This window comes from Lepidochelys kempii, chromosome 10 (genome assembly GCF_965140285.1).
Source record: "Lepidochelys kempii isolate rLepKem1 chromosome 10, rLepKem1.hap1, whole genome shotgun sequence".
Lineage (NCBI taxonomy): Eukaryota > Metazoa > Chordata > Testudines > Cheloniidae > Lepidochelys > Lepidochelys kempii.
This window is the reverse complement of record NC_136389.1, coordinates 42,354,043-42,371,713: the sequence shown is the minus strand read 5'-3', so window position 1 is coordinate 42,371,713 and position 17,671 is coordinate 42,354,043. Positions and strand designations below refer to the sequence as shown.

At 40.7% G+C, this 17,671-nt stretch overlaps 1 protein-coding gene across 12 annotated transcripts in view; it reads left to right on the top strand.

Annotated features, from left to right (window-relative positions):
- NEO1 (neogenin 1) overlaps positions 1-17,671 on the top strand; it is a 507,651-nt gene that overhangs the window by 381,562 nt on the left and 108,418 nt on the right. The gene's annotated exons all lie outside the window — the stretch shown is intronic.

Genomic DNA, 17,671 nt, shown 5'->3' with positions numbered 1-17,671 from the left:
GCTTACCAGCCTCCGCCATGAGCATCTCCTTAACCCTCTCCCAGCAACAGGCAAAACCTCAGTTTTGATGTGAAGCTTGAGAGCCACAAACCTGCCCTGATGCCACCCACGATGCCCCATATCATATTTGGAGTCCTTCTTGCCCTATTCACCCACAACTGGGGCAAGATCACCATGAACAGTTACTTACTGGAGACCGTCCACCACAGATACTCCATAGAATTCCTCTCATTTCCACCACATCGACACCCCCCCCCCCGCAACTCCTCCCTCAGGACTCATCCCATCCCATCATTCTCCAACAAGAAGTGGATGCTCTGCTTCTCAAGGGTGGAGCAAGGCTTTTACTCACTGTACTTCCTCATCCTGAAAAAGTTCGCCTCATTCTAGATCTTCAGGTGCTGAACACTTACTAGAAAGTCCAAATTCCATATGGTTATGCCAGCATCGATTGTCCTCTCCTTCCCTAAGGAACCTGGTTTGCGGCTCTCGATATGAAGGACGCTTACTTCTACTTCTACTACTTCTTCTACTTACTTCTACTTCTCTGTTTTCAGGTAGGATGCCCACACTACCAATTTCAGGTCCTCCCATTCAGCATAGCGACAGTGCCATGGATATTCACAAAAGTATTTGCCGTGATAGCAGCCCAGATGCGCTGCCTCGGCTACTCAGTGTACCCCTACCTTGATGACTGGCCCCTGCAGACGCTATCCACCAAGAAGCAATCGCTGCGATCTTCGCTCCTTACAGTCTCCTGGCATCTCTGGGTATCTGTGTCAATGAGGAGAAGTCAGTGTTGATGCCTACACAGAAGATAAACTTTATTGGAGCGCAGCTCGACTTTCCCCCAGCAGACCACTTAGCAGCACTGATAGCTCTCATCAAGGATGAGTGTCACAGGCCATGCATCATGGTCCGCTGCTGCTTCTCCTTTTTTTAGACATATGGCACCCTGCACCTACCTAACACTTGTACCGTATGATTGGAGAATTGCTAACATAGTTCCTATTTTTAAGAAAGGGAAAAAAAGTGATCCAAGTAATTATAGGCCTGTTAGTTTGACATCTGTAGTATGCAAGGTCTTGGAAAAAATTTTGAAGGAGAAGGTAGTTAAGGACATTGAAGTCAATGGTAAATGGGACAAAATACAACATGGTTTTACAAAAGGTAGATCGTGCCAAACCAACCTGATCTCCTTCTTTGAGAGAGTAACAGATTTTTTAGATAAAGGAAACGCAGTGGATCTAATTTACTTAGATTTTAGTAAGGCGTTTGATACTGTGCCACATGGGGAATTATTAGTTAAATTGGATAAGATGGGCATCAATAGGAAAATTGAAAGGTGGATAGGGAATTGGTTAAAGGGGAGACTACAACGGGTCCTACTGAAAGGTGAACTGTCAAGTTGGAGGGAGGTTACCAGTGGAGTTCCTCAAGGATCAGTTTTGGGACCAATCTTATTTAATCTTTTTATTACTGACCTGGGCACAAAAAGTGGGAGTGTGCTAATAAAGTTTGCAGATGATACAAAGCTGGGAGGTATTGCTAATTTAGAGAAGGACAGGGATACCCTACAGGAGGATCTGGATGACCTTGTAAACTGGAGTAATAGGAATAGGATGAAATTTAATAGTGAGAAGTGTAAGGTCATGCATTTAGGGATTAATAACAAGAAATTTTAGTTATAAGCTAGGGACGCATCAACTAGAAGTAACGGAGGAGGAAAAGGACCTTGGAGTATTGGATGATCATAGGATGACTATGAGCTGCCAATGTGATATGGCTGTGAAAAAAGCTAATGTCGTCTTGGGATGCATCAGGAGAGGTATTTCCAGTAGGGATAAGGAGGTTTTAGTACCGTTATATAAGGCACTGGTGAGACCTCACCTGGAATACTGTGTGCAGTTCTGGTCTCCCATGTTTAAGAAGGATGAATTCAAACTGGAACAGGTACAGAGAAGGACTACTAGGATGATCCGAGGAATGGAAAACTTGTCTTATGAAAGGAGACTCAGGGAGCTTGGCTTGTTTAGCCTAACTAAAAGAAGGTTGAGGGGAGATATGATTGCTCTCTATAAATATATCAGAGGGATAAATACCAGAGAGGGAGAGGAATTATTTAAACTCAGTACCAATGTGGACACAAGAACAAATGGATATAAACTGGCCACTAGGAAATTTAGATTAGAAATTAGACGAAGGTTTCTAACCATCAGAGGAGTGAAGTTTTGGAATAGCCTTCCGAGGGAAGTAGTGGGGGCAAAAGATCTATCTTGCTTTAAGATTAAACTCGATAAGTTTATGGAGGAGATGGTATGATGGGATAACATGGTTTTGGTAATTAAATATTCATGGTAAATAGGCCCAATGGCCTGTGATGGGTTTTTAGATGGGGTAAGATCCAAGTTACCGGGAAAGAATTTTCTGTAGTATCTGGCTGATGAATCTTGCCCATATGCTCAGGGTTTAGCTGATCGCCATATTTGGGGTCGGGAAGGAATTTTCCTCCAGAGCAGATTGGAAGGCCCTGGAGGTTTTTCGCCTTCCTCTGTAGCATGGGGCACGGGTCACTTGCTGGAGGATTCTCTGCTCCTTGAGGTCTTCAAACTACAATTTGAGGACTTCAATAGCACAGATATAGGTGTGAGGTCTTTTTTAGGAGTGGTGGGTGAAATTCTGTGGCCTGCATTGTGCAGGAGGTCAGACTAGATGATCATAATGGTCCCTTCTGGCCTAAATATCTATGGATCTATGAAACACTGCATGCATATGCATTGTCTTCAGGCCTGGCTCCTTTCCATATACAGACCTAACAAAGACCCTGTGGACGCCAGGGTCATTGTTCCCCAGACTATGCTGGCCTCCCTCACATGGTGGTCCAATCATTCCAAGATCATGATTGCTACTCCCTTAATCCCTCCCATACCACAAATCTTTATACACCCCTGCTTCATGAAGAGTTTACTCAACACTTTTCCACCAGTACTCAAGCCCACACTCCTGTGGGACCTTAATCGTGTTCTCTGTGCCCTCACAAACTGTTTGCAACATGTGAAAGTGACATTCAATGAAAGTAGCCATCGCCTCAGCCAGACGGGTCAGTGAACTAATGGCCATGATGGTGGGCCCGCCTTACACAATATTTCACAGGGACAAATTGTCCTTGTGTCTCCACTCCAAATTCCTCCCAAAAGTGGGTGTCAGAATTCCACCTAAATCAGAGCATCCACCTGCTAGTTTTCCACCCTAAACAACACACTTCCCCTGCTGATAGAGCCTTGCACTCCCTCAACATCTACTGTGCACTGGCATTTTACCTACACAGGACTCGACCCTTTCAAACATCGCCAAAACTATTTGTGGCCATTGCTGACTGATCCCTTTTGTCCCAAAGCATCTCAAATTGGGTATTGGGGTGCATCTGCAAATGCTACAACCCATCCCAACACCCCCCCAACACACACATAGACAGCAGCTACAGACACCACCAAGGCCAGGCCATACTGCAGACCACACTTCCATTTGCATTCTTGCACCCACCTCCACGCTAATCATTGCTTGCGAGTCACCATGTGTGGATACATGTAGGGACCATCACTCAAAGAAGAGGTGGTTATTTACCTGTCACGGAAGGTTCTTCGAAATGTTTGGTCCTTATCCACTCCGCACCCTCCATCCCTCTCCTTCAGACTGGATTCCATGACAGTAAGAAGGAGATTAGAGAGGCATCAACCTGCACTACCTATTATACCCTCAGCTGGGAGCACAAGGGGAGACACTGCGCACGTGTGGGTCAATGGACATTGCTAAGAAACACTTCCAGACTCAGGCACATGCACACCCAAGTGTGGAATACAGATAGGGACCACACATCTCGAAGAACCTCCAGTCACAGGTAAGTAACCTCCTCTTTTGTGATGTTCCTTAAGGCCAGAACTATAACACCATATAACGAATGAGTGCCATTACTAGATTTTCAGGTTTGTAGCTACATGACAATTCTACCAAAGGATTTTTTCCCTCTCTCTATTACTCACAAGTAATAATTTGGCAGAGCAAGCCTTGACTTATGCTTGATCCTAACCTCTTATTGTATGTGTAGAAAGGAAAAATCAGCTTTTGCACCAGAAGGGAAGTAATGTGTGAAATTTTTTAATTGGTTGCTTATATTTCAAAGTTGTTAAATTATACAGTAATGTCATAGACAGCAGAACGCCATTTGGAAAAAAAAAAAGGGGGTTATTTTACATTTTGGCTGTATATGTAATAGAATTCATACAGTTAAAATATTAAGTGTGGGAGAAGATTAATTTTCTACAGATGTTATCTTAATTTTTGTGTAGTGGTGTCAAGAAGGAATTCTAAATAAATATAAGCTTTTGTAGCAGGCTCAAAGCATTGTTAAAAATAAGGCATAAAACTAGGAATTTCAGTTTTTAATAATGTACATTGTCTAATCTCAGTATAGAAACTGAAGTGAAAATTGTCCCTGCCTTAAAAATATGGTGTGATACTTTTTTTTAAATGATGTTTGTGATCTGGGAGCTGGGGTGGTTAACGCAGTGCCAAAGTCTTTAAAAAGACAGATTAATTCTGCCTGGTTTTGCTGCTGACACACTAATACTAAAGGTACTGTGGGAGGAATAAGGAAAAAATGAAGCCATGCTTAGATTTGCTTTCCTACTTGTGTCAGTCTAGGTCATGAAGAAGCCAGGTTTTGCTATTTCTCAGTGGTAAACGTTTCACCTTTGGGTTAGAGAGAAGAGCCTATCTCATTCTTTTCTTCTACAACATGTTTATTGCAATTGCTTTTTAAATTGGATTCTTGTGTTAGTAGTCAATGAACAGAATAAAATAGTTCATGTGTAAGACGAGTGTTGCATCCCATTGCTGCAAGCTTGAGCCATGACCTTAAGTGGTTGGAATGTAACTTCAAATTTCTGTGTGCTCTGACCTACACACAGACCTTTTAGAACTCTTTCTGCTGGTGACAGAAGTTTATTTTTTAGTACTATTGATTTTAATGGAAACACTGAAAGTTATACATACTGAAGGACCAGTACTGTTTATAATGTTTCTGTATCTGTTCTTGTTCTTTATTACTAGGAACTCAAGATCTTTATTAAGAGTTCATCTGCTCTTTCTTTTTATCCTATATGTGATTTCCCAACATTTTGGATGGTTTCTATAAAGAGCGTAGTGTCAGATATAACACTCTAGTGAATGAATAAATAAATGATAAATAAGCAGCAGGGGCGTATGAACTTTGACTTAGAAATCTATTTGTAATACAAATATAAAAAAATCATAATTATATGAAATAGTAGAATTGTATCAAAAATATTTTTCAAACTTCAGGGTGTCTCAGCTATTCTTTAAGTGGCATAAAATACCGACAATACTGAATTAGACAAAGGGTTCTAGCCCTCAAAGGTATGACGTTCTGGAACAGCCTTCCAAGGGGAGCAGTGAGGGCAAAAATGTATAAGTAGGGGCATAGCGAGCAGATCGAGGGACGTGATCGTTCCCCTCTATTCGACATTGGTGAGGCCTCATCTGGAGTACTGTGTCCAGTTTTGGGCCCCACACTTCAAGAAGGATGTGGATAAATTGGAGAGAGTCCAGCGAAGGGCAACAAAAATGATTAGGGGACTGGAACACATGACTTATGAGGAGAGGCTGAGGGAGCTGGGATTGTTTACCCTGCAGAAGAGAAGAATGAGGGGGGATTTGATAGCTGCTTTCAACTACCTGAGAGGTGGTTCCAGAGAGGATGGTTCTAGACTATTCTCAGTGGTGGAAGAGGACAGGACAAGGAGTAATGGTCTCAAGTTGCAGTGGGGGAGGTTTAGGTTGGATATAAGGAAAAACTTTTTCACTAGGAGGGTGGTGAAACACTGGAATGCGTTGCCTAGGGAGGTGGTGGAATCTCCTTCCTTAGAAGTTTTTAAGGTCAGGCTTGACAAAGCCCTGGCTGGGATGATTTAATTGGGGATTGGTTCTGCTTTGAGCAGGGGGTTGGACTAGATGACCTCCTGAGGTCCCTTCCAACCCTGATATTCTATGATTCTATGAAAAAGCCTAACTGGCTTCAAGACTGAGCTTGATAAGTTATGGAGGAGATGGTATGATGGGACTACCTACAATGGCATGTGGCCAATCTGCGACTGTTAGCAGCAGATATCTCCAATAGCAGGTGATGAGACACTTAATTGGAGAGGGCTCTGATTTACTACAATGAAGTCTTTCCTAGGGGTCTGGCTGGTGGGTCTTGACGACACGGTCAGGGTCCAAGTGATCGCCATATTTGGAGTCAGGAAGGAATTTTCCTTCAAGTCAGATTCACAGAGACCCTGGAGTTTTTCCGCCTTTTTCTGCAGCATGGAGCAAGGGTCACTTGCTGATTTAAACTAGTGTAAATGGTGGATTCTCAGTAACTTTAAGTCCTTAAACCATGATTTGAGGACTTCAGTAACTCAGCCAGAGGTTAGGGGTCTATTACAGGAGTGGATGTGCGATGTTCTGTGGCCTGCAATGTGCAGAGATCAGACTAGAGGATCATAATGGTCCCTTCTGACCTTGAAGTCTATGAAGACAGAGGCATGTCAATAATAATTTAATTACCAATATCCAGGGCCTTTTATATGAAAGGATTATCATAGAAGATTACTGTTGGAAGAGACCTCAGGAAATCATCTAGTCCAACCCCCTGCTCAAAGCAGGACCAACACCAACTAAATCATCCCAGCCAGGGCTTTGTCAAGCCAGGCCTTAAAAACCTCTAAGGATGGAGATTCCACCACCTCCTGAGGTAACCCATTCCAGTGCTTCACCACCCTCCTCGTGAAATAGTGTTTCCTAATATCCAACCTAGACCTCCCCCACTGCAACTTGAGACCACTGCTCCTTGTTCTGTCCTCTGCCACCACTGAGAACAGCCGTGCTCCATCCTCTTTCGACCCCCCCCCCCCTTTCAGGTAGTTGAAGGCTGCTATCAAATCCCCCCTCACTCTTCTCTTCTGCAGACTAAACAAGCCCAGTTCCCTCAGCCTCTCCTCATAAGTCATGTTTCCCAGCCCCCGATCATTTTCGTTGCCCTCCGCTGGACTCTCTCTTGAATTTGTCCACATCCTTTTTGTAGTGGGGGACCCAAAACTGGATGCAGTACTCCAGATGTGGCCTCAGTAGTGCTAAATAGAGGGGAATAATCACTTCTCTCGATCTGCTGGCAATGCTCCTTCTAATGCAGCCCAATATGCCATTAGCCTTCTTGGCAACAAGGGCACACTGCTGACTCATATCCAGCTTCTCGTCCACTGTAATCCCCAGGTCCTTTTCTGCAGAACTGCTGCTTAGGCAGTTGGTCCCCAGCCTGTAGCGGTGCACGGGATTCTTCCATCCTAAGTGCAGGACTCTGCACTTGTCCTTGTTGAACCTCATCAGATTTCTTTTGGCCCAATCCTCTAATTTGTCTAGGTCACTCTGGACCCTATCCCTACCCTCCAGTGTACCCTCTCCCCCCAGTTTAGTGTCATCTGTGAACTTGCTGAGGATGCAATCTATCCCATCATCCAGATCATTAATAAAGATGTTGAAAAAATCTGGCCCCAGGACCGACCCCAGGGGCACTCTGCTTGATGCCGGCTGCCAACTCGACATCAAGCCTTTCATCATTATCCATTGAGCCCAACAATCTAGGCAGCTTTCTATCCACCTTATAGTCCATTCATCCAAGCCATACTTTTTTAACTTGCTGGCAAGAATACTGTGGGAGACTGTATCAGAAGCTTTGCTAAAGTCAAGATATATCTTGTCCACCGCTTTCCCCATATCCACAGAGCCAGTTATCTCATCATAGAAGGCAATCAAGTTGGTCAGGCATGACTTGCCCTTGGTGAATCCATGCTGACTGTTCCTGATCACTTTCCTCTTCTCTAAGTGCTTCAGAATTGATTCCTTGAGGACCTGCTTCATGATTTTTCCAGGGACTGAGGTAAGGCTGACCAGTCTGTAGTTCCCCGGGTTTTCCTTCTTCCTTTTTTTAAAGATGGGCACAATATTTGCCTTTTTCCAATGGTCCAGGATCTGTGCCGATCACCACAAGTTTTCAAAGATAATGGCCAATGGCTTTGCAATCACATCAGCCAATTCCATCAGCACCCTCGGATGCATTAGATCTGGACCCATGGATTGCAGAGCACTTTGCAGACATACTGTATGCAGGAAATGTTTCAGCCATCTCTGCAGTGAAATGTAACAGTATCTATCAGTACCACACAAAAGTTCAAGACATGGAAGCAAGAAGAATGCGGTATCCACTTGAAACTACAAGGAGAATTTTGGTAGTTTTGAGTATAATACCTCAAACAGAAATTTGTCCAGGGCTATCTGAAAGTTGGCACTTCCAGCTATGTAGTGTTCTGTGCTAGGGCTAGAATACCACCCAGCAGATCACCGGCCACAGTTCCAAAACAGATACACGTATTTATTTCAATTTATACTGCAATTTTAAAAAAGTGTCCAGCCCCGATTGTGTGGATCTTTGATGGTCTCTTCAAAAAGTATTACACTTGAATAAACTAGTATTTATTCAGGTCAGTAACAAAGCATAATATCACTACAGACGTTGCTTGGATGTCTGCCATTTAGTTGTATGCCCAAGTCTGCTTGTTTTGTGATATTATTGTTGTGGTTTGTATTACATTAGTGCTTACAACCACCAACGGAAATTGGGGTCTGATTCTGCTAGGCACTGGACAAACGGTGAAATGAAAAGTGAAAGACAGCATCTGCCCAGAAGAGCTTACAGTCTAAATAGACAAGAAACACAAAGTGTTAGATCAGAAGCAGTCACAGAGAGGTGAAGTGACTTGCCCAAGATCACTCAGCAAGTCAGTAGCAGAAGCCTAATGAAATCACAGCTGGAAGTAGTGTTGCTGCAGTCTGACTCCTCAACTCTGTAAATTGCCTGTATATGGCTCCACATGCAGTAAAAATAAATGTTTTTTCCAGTGTGTACTATATTTTTATTTGTAACTTTTCTATAAAGAACTATTTACGTTTGAATATAGTGTAGTAGGTGTCAGAATCAAATTGTTGCTTTCTACTGGTATGAAAAATTGAAGTCAAACTACCACACATTGCTAGAGACTCCACTTTTCTTCAGAGATTTCAATTCTGCATAAGAATACAATTTTTAAGAATATTTACATTCCCAGAGCAGTCTATACAGGATGTATTTTGTGTTGCCTTACTATATGATGGCATTGTCTTAGGGTTGTTTTTTTTAATTATTATTTACGTGTTCTTGGGGACAGGATATTACAAAACTAATCTTCAAATGTTGTAGTATGTTGTTTACTTCATTTTTGAATATGTAGTTATGGTTTTGCTTGAGCCGCAAAGCTTGTTTCTGAGAATTAGGTTTGCAGGTCTCTGGGGGAAGAGCATATGACTGTGTGTTTCGGTTTTTTTACTTCTTTTTAGTAGTCTGTGTCTGTTATGATAAGAAACATATTCAGTGTCTTTTTCTTTTTACCTCCCTTCTATTGGATGCTGGTATCTTATCTGAAATGCAGCATTTCTGATTAGGATTATAGGAGAGGCTGCTTCCTCTCTGGACTCACTGCTGTGTGATGCATCAGTAAGGTCTGTCACACCTTTTTTAATGACTGTTTTATATGACAGGAAAAAATCAAATTCCTTCCTTTAAAGCAAAACATTTCACAATGCCGTGACTTTGGGAGGAGTGTTCTTTATTATCCTGGATTTTATGACTTCCTTTAAAAGTTTACAATGACATATTTTTAAAAATGTACTCATTGCCAAAACTGTACACATCTGAATGTATGTATGTTCACAGAATACACACAGTGACCATATATTGTCTTCATTGTCTTAAGAGTTTATTATAGTGGTTTGATTTAGTTCTCTTTGAAACAGGTCTAAGACAGAGCGCATTAGTGGACTGTTAATGCACATCAGCTGGGTGCACATTGTTAGACCGTGGCAGGCTAACACGGGCTAGAGTCACACCCTAGTTTGCTGTGTACTGAATGCCCATATAGACAAGCCCTAAGAAAGGTGTAATTCAGGTGTGTTTGTACTGAATATCTGTTACAAAGTGAAGAAGTAATTCAGTCACCATACTGGTCTGCTGAGACTATCAGCAAAAGTGTCAATTTTATTGATATGGACACTTGTCCAGTGACTTGTATCACCAACTAATATATTATTTAGTTTTATGGTGGTAGTGCCTAGTGCACTGTTAGGAATAACAAAAGGGCAAGCCCTTCACTGAAAAACTTAGTCTAAGCATAAGAAAAAGAGATTAGGTCGATACAAGAAACAGATGGGGGGCTGCCCTTTAAAAGATAAGATATGGTAAATACGTAATGGTGCAATTATTTCATGACGATAACACTGCCACCAGGTGATGCTGTATTGCTTAATTCTGCAAAGGCAAATATCAAAGAATCTGATTAGTTGGTGAATGTAGCTTGTGACTATTGCTCTTTAAAGTTTCACAGCCTCCTAACCAAGACCAAAGATAAATATTCTGTCACTAAATGTAGGAGAGGGAGAGGGTATTCTCTGTGATTCTCAAAGCTGGGCAAACGGTGCTTTTGATGGAATTGAGATATGTTTCAAATTCATATTCTGGCCTAGCATTTAGTAATTCTTTGACTGTCAATCTACACGGAAAAGACTGCTGTTTTAACAAGTAAATAACCTTGCCAGAATAACTAAATTCAAAGCTGGTAATTTGGTTCTTATGAGACATTTATTTTTACTTTTACAATTAAAGAGGATAAAGCATTCAAACATTTTGAATAACTTAGTTGATGATTTTTGGTGAAATGATCATTTGCTGTTTTTATAAAAAAAGGTTTTGTACTTTGTTCTCAAGCAGCTATAACATCGATCACTGTGTTTGTAATCTTAAAATGGGTTTCCTTTACGCTTGCAGCATTATATATAATGTTTTTATATCCAAGGCTCTGAGCGTTCGCAAATGTTCGGTAATTCTCAACAATGGCTTTACTTGGTAGATTGTAGCAGTAGTATCCTCATTTTGCAGATCTGTAAAACTGAAGCACAGAGAATTGAACTTGTCCACAGTCATTCAGCCACTAAGTGGCAATGCTGTCAGCAGAATGCAAGATTCCTGACTAGTTAGGTGTACTAGTCACTAGACAAACATTTTTACTATATACATCTCTCTCTTTATTATGTCTGATGCATAGTAAAACCTGCAGTTTTACATAAACTACTACTTCGGTGTAGTTTAAAATGACCTTGGTCATCAACCATTTTACCTTTTTAATTTTCATTTTCTATAGTCAGTGTTAGGCTGTTGGCATTGGAATGCTATTGCTTAAAGCAGGAAGAAAACCTGTGACTATGCGATTGTGTGCAGTTGGAGAGAAAGAGAGAGGAAAAGGGAAATCTAAACCGGAGGGGCTGGACAGCATGGAAAATATTCATCATAATTAGCTAACCAATAAAACATTTCATTTTAGTAGCCCTTTGGGAGTGATGTTTTTGATAGAGAGAACTTTTTTTAAATGATCACATTAGCATCCTGAAATGCTTATCATAGAATAACATCACTTAAATATATTTGAATTAGTTCTATCTCCCCCAGCAAATTATTTTAATAATGATGAGATTCTCTTTGCTGTGTCATTGAAGAATTGTACCATCTTAAGCCGTCAAAATCTAGTAGTCATCCTCACTTTTTTACTGGATGGAAAACCACTAAGGGAATGTTTTATACTGTGCTTTCACCACTGGAGACCTGGGTTCTGATGTGTATTAAGTTGCCAATAACAATGATTTTGGTTTCAGTCTAGACCCCTGTGGCTATTTGTGAACATTACAAAGCATTTTGATGCAATTGTCACAATAGGTAGTCACTGTTCAAGAAAAGCCCTTGGACTAGAATGTTTGCCAAGGAATGGTATGACAGAACAGATTTGAGCAATTAGCAAGCCAGATCGTGCTCCAAAGTGTTCATTCTGCACATTGCCACAGCTGGTCTAACTGGGAACCTTATGGTCTTCAGATCTGTCAGGTGCATGATTAGGAATCTTCTCTTTAGCTGAGTCAGTAGGATTTGTGTTAAGCTTGTCTTAGCTGGAATTCACTCTTTGCATATCAAGAGATATTTCAACCCATGGCCTAGGCAAATTGGCAGAGCTATGTGTGGGAAATCTATAGCACATACATTATAATGTCTGACAGAACATTTATATATCTTTGGATGATAAACTTATTTTTTATTTTTTTTAATTGTAGGTTAGTCATTTCCCACATTATAACATTTGATATCAATCCCAGGCGTCATAGCTGGAGACTTACTGAATGCCCAGTGCCTGCAATGACCATTCATCTTGATTGTTAAAGATCATCTGCATCAGTTTAGGTCTCATAATACAAGCATCTCATGTTTCGTTGCTGAGTTTACTATAAAACGCATTGGAAAACTTCATTCTTGGAGCAGAAAGAGCAACATATTGGAAGTTTTGTTTCATACTATTTAAAAATGTTTATCCAGTCTTCATGGTTCAGACAGATAAATCGGCCTCTTTTCAGTGTCCATTGGTCAAGCAGTTAAGTCCCATGTTTCAGCATTTCCCAAAAGATACTTTTAGCAACCATATCATTATTTAATGACAACCTTCTGAGCACAGTGGAGCTGCTATTTAAAATATAAGGGGGACTGATTTATTTAAGATCAGCTGTGGTTCTGCTGAACCATGTCTTTCAAATGATCGAAGAATCATACTGTCTGTGGATTGTGCAGCATCGGTGACCATTAGACTGTGTGGAAAATGTTTGGGTTTTTTTCCTTGAGATCCCATTCAAAAATATGTTTTAAAAGAATCTCAATATCAGCAGTAATTGAGAAGATTGATCTGTTGATCTTTCTGGCACTGTGGAACATGATTCTTTATCCATGTTCTTAACATATCACTTGCATCTTTGACATGCTGCTAAAAAATTTGAGATTAATACAAAACTACCCAGAAATAGCAATTTAAGGAATGTTCCAGAGAAATGGATATAAAGGCTTATTTCGCAAATACCTTGTTAAACTGTGCTTAAAAGTTTGAGATAATAAAGTGGTTCCTTTACGGGTATTAAACTAATTTTAGTGTAATTATTCATTGACATAGCTGTGCACTGCTGAGCATTGTACTTGCAAATCTGTTTGTAATGGCATTCGAGGCATTTTGAAAGAGAGTGGGGGGCTGAAGGGAAGAAGGAAATAACTTAGTCTTCTAAATGCATACCATAGCTATCAAAAATACCAGTTTGTTACCAATTTGATATTTAATTGCTGCTTCCCATGGGTGAGTTTGCTTGCCTAATCCTTGCTTACCTTACATGTACAATGTACAAGTCCTTTGTGCATTTATTTGGTTCATAGTTTATTTTTCATACCCCGCTGGTTTTTGTTGTGTTTGAGTGATCTACCTACAATGCTGTCAGGAGAAGTATTTCCAGTCTCTAGTCTTACACAAGGACACAACTGAGTTTTTGTTAATCTGGGAAATTTTGGCAGCTCTCCCAGATGCTTCAGCTTGTTGCCCTCAGGTTCCTCAAATACAGTGTACAGATTACTTGAAGCAAATGATGGGTGTGTTTCATTATATGTAGAGATTAATATATTAATAAGTGGAATGTGTTTTAAATTAAACGTGAATTTAAAAAAAATTCATTAGAGTTATTTTTTATGGGCAGATTTCATCAGGTACTTTGGTTTCAGTTTGGTTATTTAAAAGCCTTTATATAACTTTTTTAATTAACATGGTTAACCTGATTTGCAAAGATAGGTAAGACATGTTCCCTGCCCCAAAGAGCTTATAATTTAAATAAATCACCTGACAATATTACCAAGACATCATACACTAGCCAAAACATTAATCTAAAGCAGGGATCGGCAACCTTTGGCACACAGCCCGTCAGGGAAATCCGCTGGTGGGCTGGGATGGTTTGTTTACCTACAGCGTCCGCAGGTGCGGCTGATTGCAGCTGCCACCGGCCGTGGTTCACTGTTCCAGGCCAATGGGGGCTGCAAGAAGCGGCGTGGACCGACAGATGTGCTGGCCATCGCTTCCCGCAGCCCCCATTGGCCTGGAACGGCGAACCGCGGCCGGTGGCAGCTGCGATCAGCCGCACCTGCGGACACTGTAGGTAAACAAACCGTCCCAGCCTGCGAGAAGATTTCCCTGATGGGCCGCGTGCAAAAAGTTGCCGATCCCTGATCTAAAGTACTCTGAAGATGCAGATTTTGAAATTAGAATGTCAAGAAGTGTTGGATTTTAGGAGGGAGAACTGCTATTGTGGAAAAGGATTTGCTACTGAGTTTAATTTTTTTCTTTTTAAATTCATAACAGATATTTGTTTCCCTTATTCTTCCTGGAATTAGGCTGAGCAACTAAAAGGGTGGCTATTTAACTTTCTTTGAGTGTTAAGCCAATGAAATGGATGCTATGTGAAATTATGTGGGTAAAATTTTCAAAAGTGCCTAACTGAGTTAGGCGCCTAAGTCCCCCTGGAATGGAATTTAGGCTCCAGACACAGTTAAGTGCTTATGAAAATGCTACCCCGTAGCAGTGAAGCAGTCATCTGTCAGGGATGGACCAGTAGTTACCACTTCAGAAGACGTATGGTTGCCTGATGTGGCTTCTGTGCAGTACAGTACAACTTGATATTTGTATAGCACTCTTCACACAAACTGAATCCCAAAGTACTTCATGGAATTGAATCATGAAGTAACATGATAAAAGTAGAAGGAAAAGAAATAAAATCTGTAGGGGAAAAATAGGTTTTCAACTGGAATTTAAAACGAGAGTCTTCAGCTATGCAGGGAGTAGGGTGACCAGACATCCCGATAAAATTGGGACTGTCCCAATTTTTAGTTCTTTGTCCCATGTCCCGACCAATGCACGGTCGGGACGCCATTTGTCCCATATTGCGGTTTTGGCCGCTCTGGCCGCTTTTTTTTTTTTTTGCTTCCCCCAATATTTTGTCCATTTCATCTGGTCACCCTAGCAGGGAGATTATTCATGAATACAGGAGCTATACAGAACACTACCACATTTTTATCCACAATGGCAAGATTGTGTTGAGGGAACATAAAGGGTGTCAGTGATTAGGGACACAGTCCAGTGAAACAGTGAGGCAGGTACTTAAATATGAGCTTCAGAGGAGTTCCACTGACTTTAATGGGACTATGAATGTGATTAAGATTAAGCATACATCTAAGCACTTTGATGAATGCTATTCCCTGCTTTGCCCCCTTTATGCCTTGGTACCTCCCATATACCTAGGAGTACAAGGTGAAGCACTGTAAGGCCACATACAGCCACATCTCTCCTGGGTTGCTGCAGCTCTTATTTGGCCCAAGAACGAGGACCGGAATCTGGCCCAAGGTCTGTAAGAAATCCATAAAGATATGCGGGGGGGCTTGGGTTGGATTTTGAAATGGATGAGAACCTAGTGGAGTTGTTTGAAGATGGGAATGCTGACTGCGCTACATAGTTTGTCTGAGAAGAGCCAATGGCATTCTGTACATGCTGGTATTTGGAGCAGTTATTAATCTGTTGTATTTCAGTTTCTACTACTCTACAGCAAAAACACACCTATCCCAGGTTCTGGGTGCCTTAGACAATCTCTGAAAATTACTCTTCTTAAAGTAAATAGACTCTGATCACAGTATCCCAGCAACAATGTCAGTGTCACTGGAATTTAGTGGTCATGATGGCTTCACCTGTGCTTTTCCCAAACATTACCAATGTAAACAAGGTCAGAGAGGAGATTTTTTTTAAAAAAGGGGTGCGGGGATTTCAGCAGATGTGGACTATGTGGCAGTTATAGTGGAGATAGGTAGAATGGCATATGTGATATGTGGGGCGGAGTTAAGGACCAGTCAGTGAAGGGAATGCAAGGTCACAGTCAAAGGAGAAGATAGAAGAGAGATGGAGACTTATTTGCTGTGGTCCTTTAACCAACAAAAGCACAGGTCTTTTGAGGCATTGTGTGCGTGATTGTTTCATATTAAGTAGTTCTCATTATAGACTTTAACATTCTGTAGGTCTGATGAAAGCAAATATTCTAGGCTATCAGCCAATGAATATCACTTCTAGCACCATAAAAAATGGCGAGTTGTTGGGGTGGTTTTTTTTGTTTTTTTGTTTTTTTTTAAGGACTGAACCTGCAATATGAAAGTGATACGAAGCATAAACTAAATTCTAAGCATGGTTGTAAGTGTGTTGTATATAGTGCTTTAGCCATTGTCAGTTGTTGGAGAAATGGAAATTATGAGAACAGAAAGTTGTGCTTGGTCAAGGCTGAGAGGATATTTTGTTGACAGTTTTCATATTTGGAATTTAAAATGAAGGTTCTTTTAGTAACACTATCAATAGCCCTGTCTTTCAGTGTCTGCGCTGATTTGCTGTCTTGTGTGTCGTTCATGCAACTGTAACGTTATTTTATTCTGTGGATGTGTCTGTAGCTTTGTCCTTTCCACTCATGACAGAGGTGCTCATCATCCGCCAATACTGCAGTTGTCCCTCTATGCCTCTAGTGCACAACAATCAGTCACTTCCTCCTTTTTCCTATGGATGATATAACTGCGTAAAAAAATTTAATAGCATATTGTGTACCATGAACAAAAGAGTGAGGCAAACTCCAAATTTTAATAATTCACACCAGAGCCTCTACTAAAGTGTCAAAAGTTAAATGTAAAGCCTGCAAACTACATAGCATGCATCAAAGATGCTTTTAGCTTATTGTAAATCCCAATTTAATCCTGATTTCCAAGAAGGTCAAAAACAGCTCCATTATCCAAGCAATCACAATATTGTCAGACTGTTCAACTAGTGCTGATTCAGATTTTACATCAGTAATATTTCGGACATGATGATTAGGCTCACACATGGTTAATGTAAAACAAAGTACAAAATAATTTTCAGAAAAACTATAAAGGAACAATAATACTTTGCTATTATTTTAGTAGTATAACACAGTTTGGAAAGTGGACAGTTAATGAATTGGACTTTTTGCCTCTAGACACCTGAGTTTAGGGTCCACATGACTTCTCAACAAAATGTTTGTAAGAGTGTTAGAAACATGTATTGTTCCCTAACCACATTTTTGGAAATGGTTGAACCATTTTAGATGACATTTCCAAAAACAAGTCAACCTGAATGGTTTAAGTTTTTAATAAAATTGTAAGCAACTGAAAAAAAATGTCAGGTGACCTTAGCAATCAGAGTTGCTGCATGCACAGCCTATAGTACTGCATGTAACTGGGCTTCTCCTACACAGAATATTTGCACTAGATTTAGTGGAGGCTTGCATGGATTGCCTTAATGGGATTCAGCATAAAACTATTTACATACAGTAGCGACTGCTATTAACATGCATCAGATTACACTTTACCACTTTTTAATATATTAATCCAAGGGATTTGTCTCAGCATTAGTATAGAAGCATCATATATGATGACATACAAGACATTCCACAACAAAGTTTACATCGTATTCTTCATGTCATGAAGCAACATTAGGTGTGGTTCTGTTAATACCCTTTAAAATTGTCATTGAAAAAATTAATAAACAATGAGAAGTAACTAGTTGTTGGAGAGAAATACCTG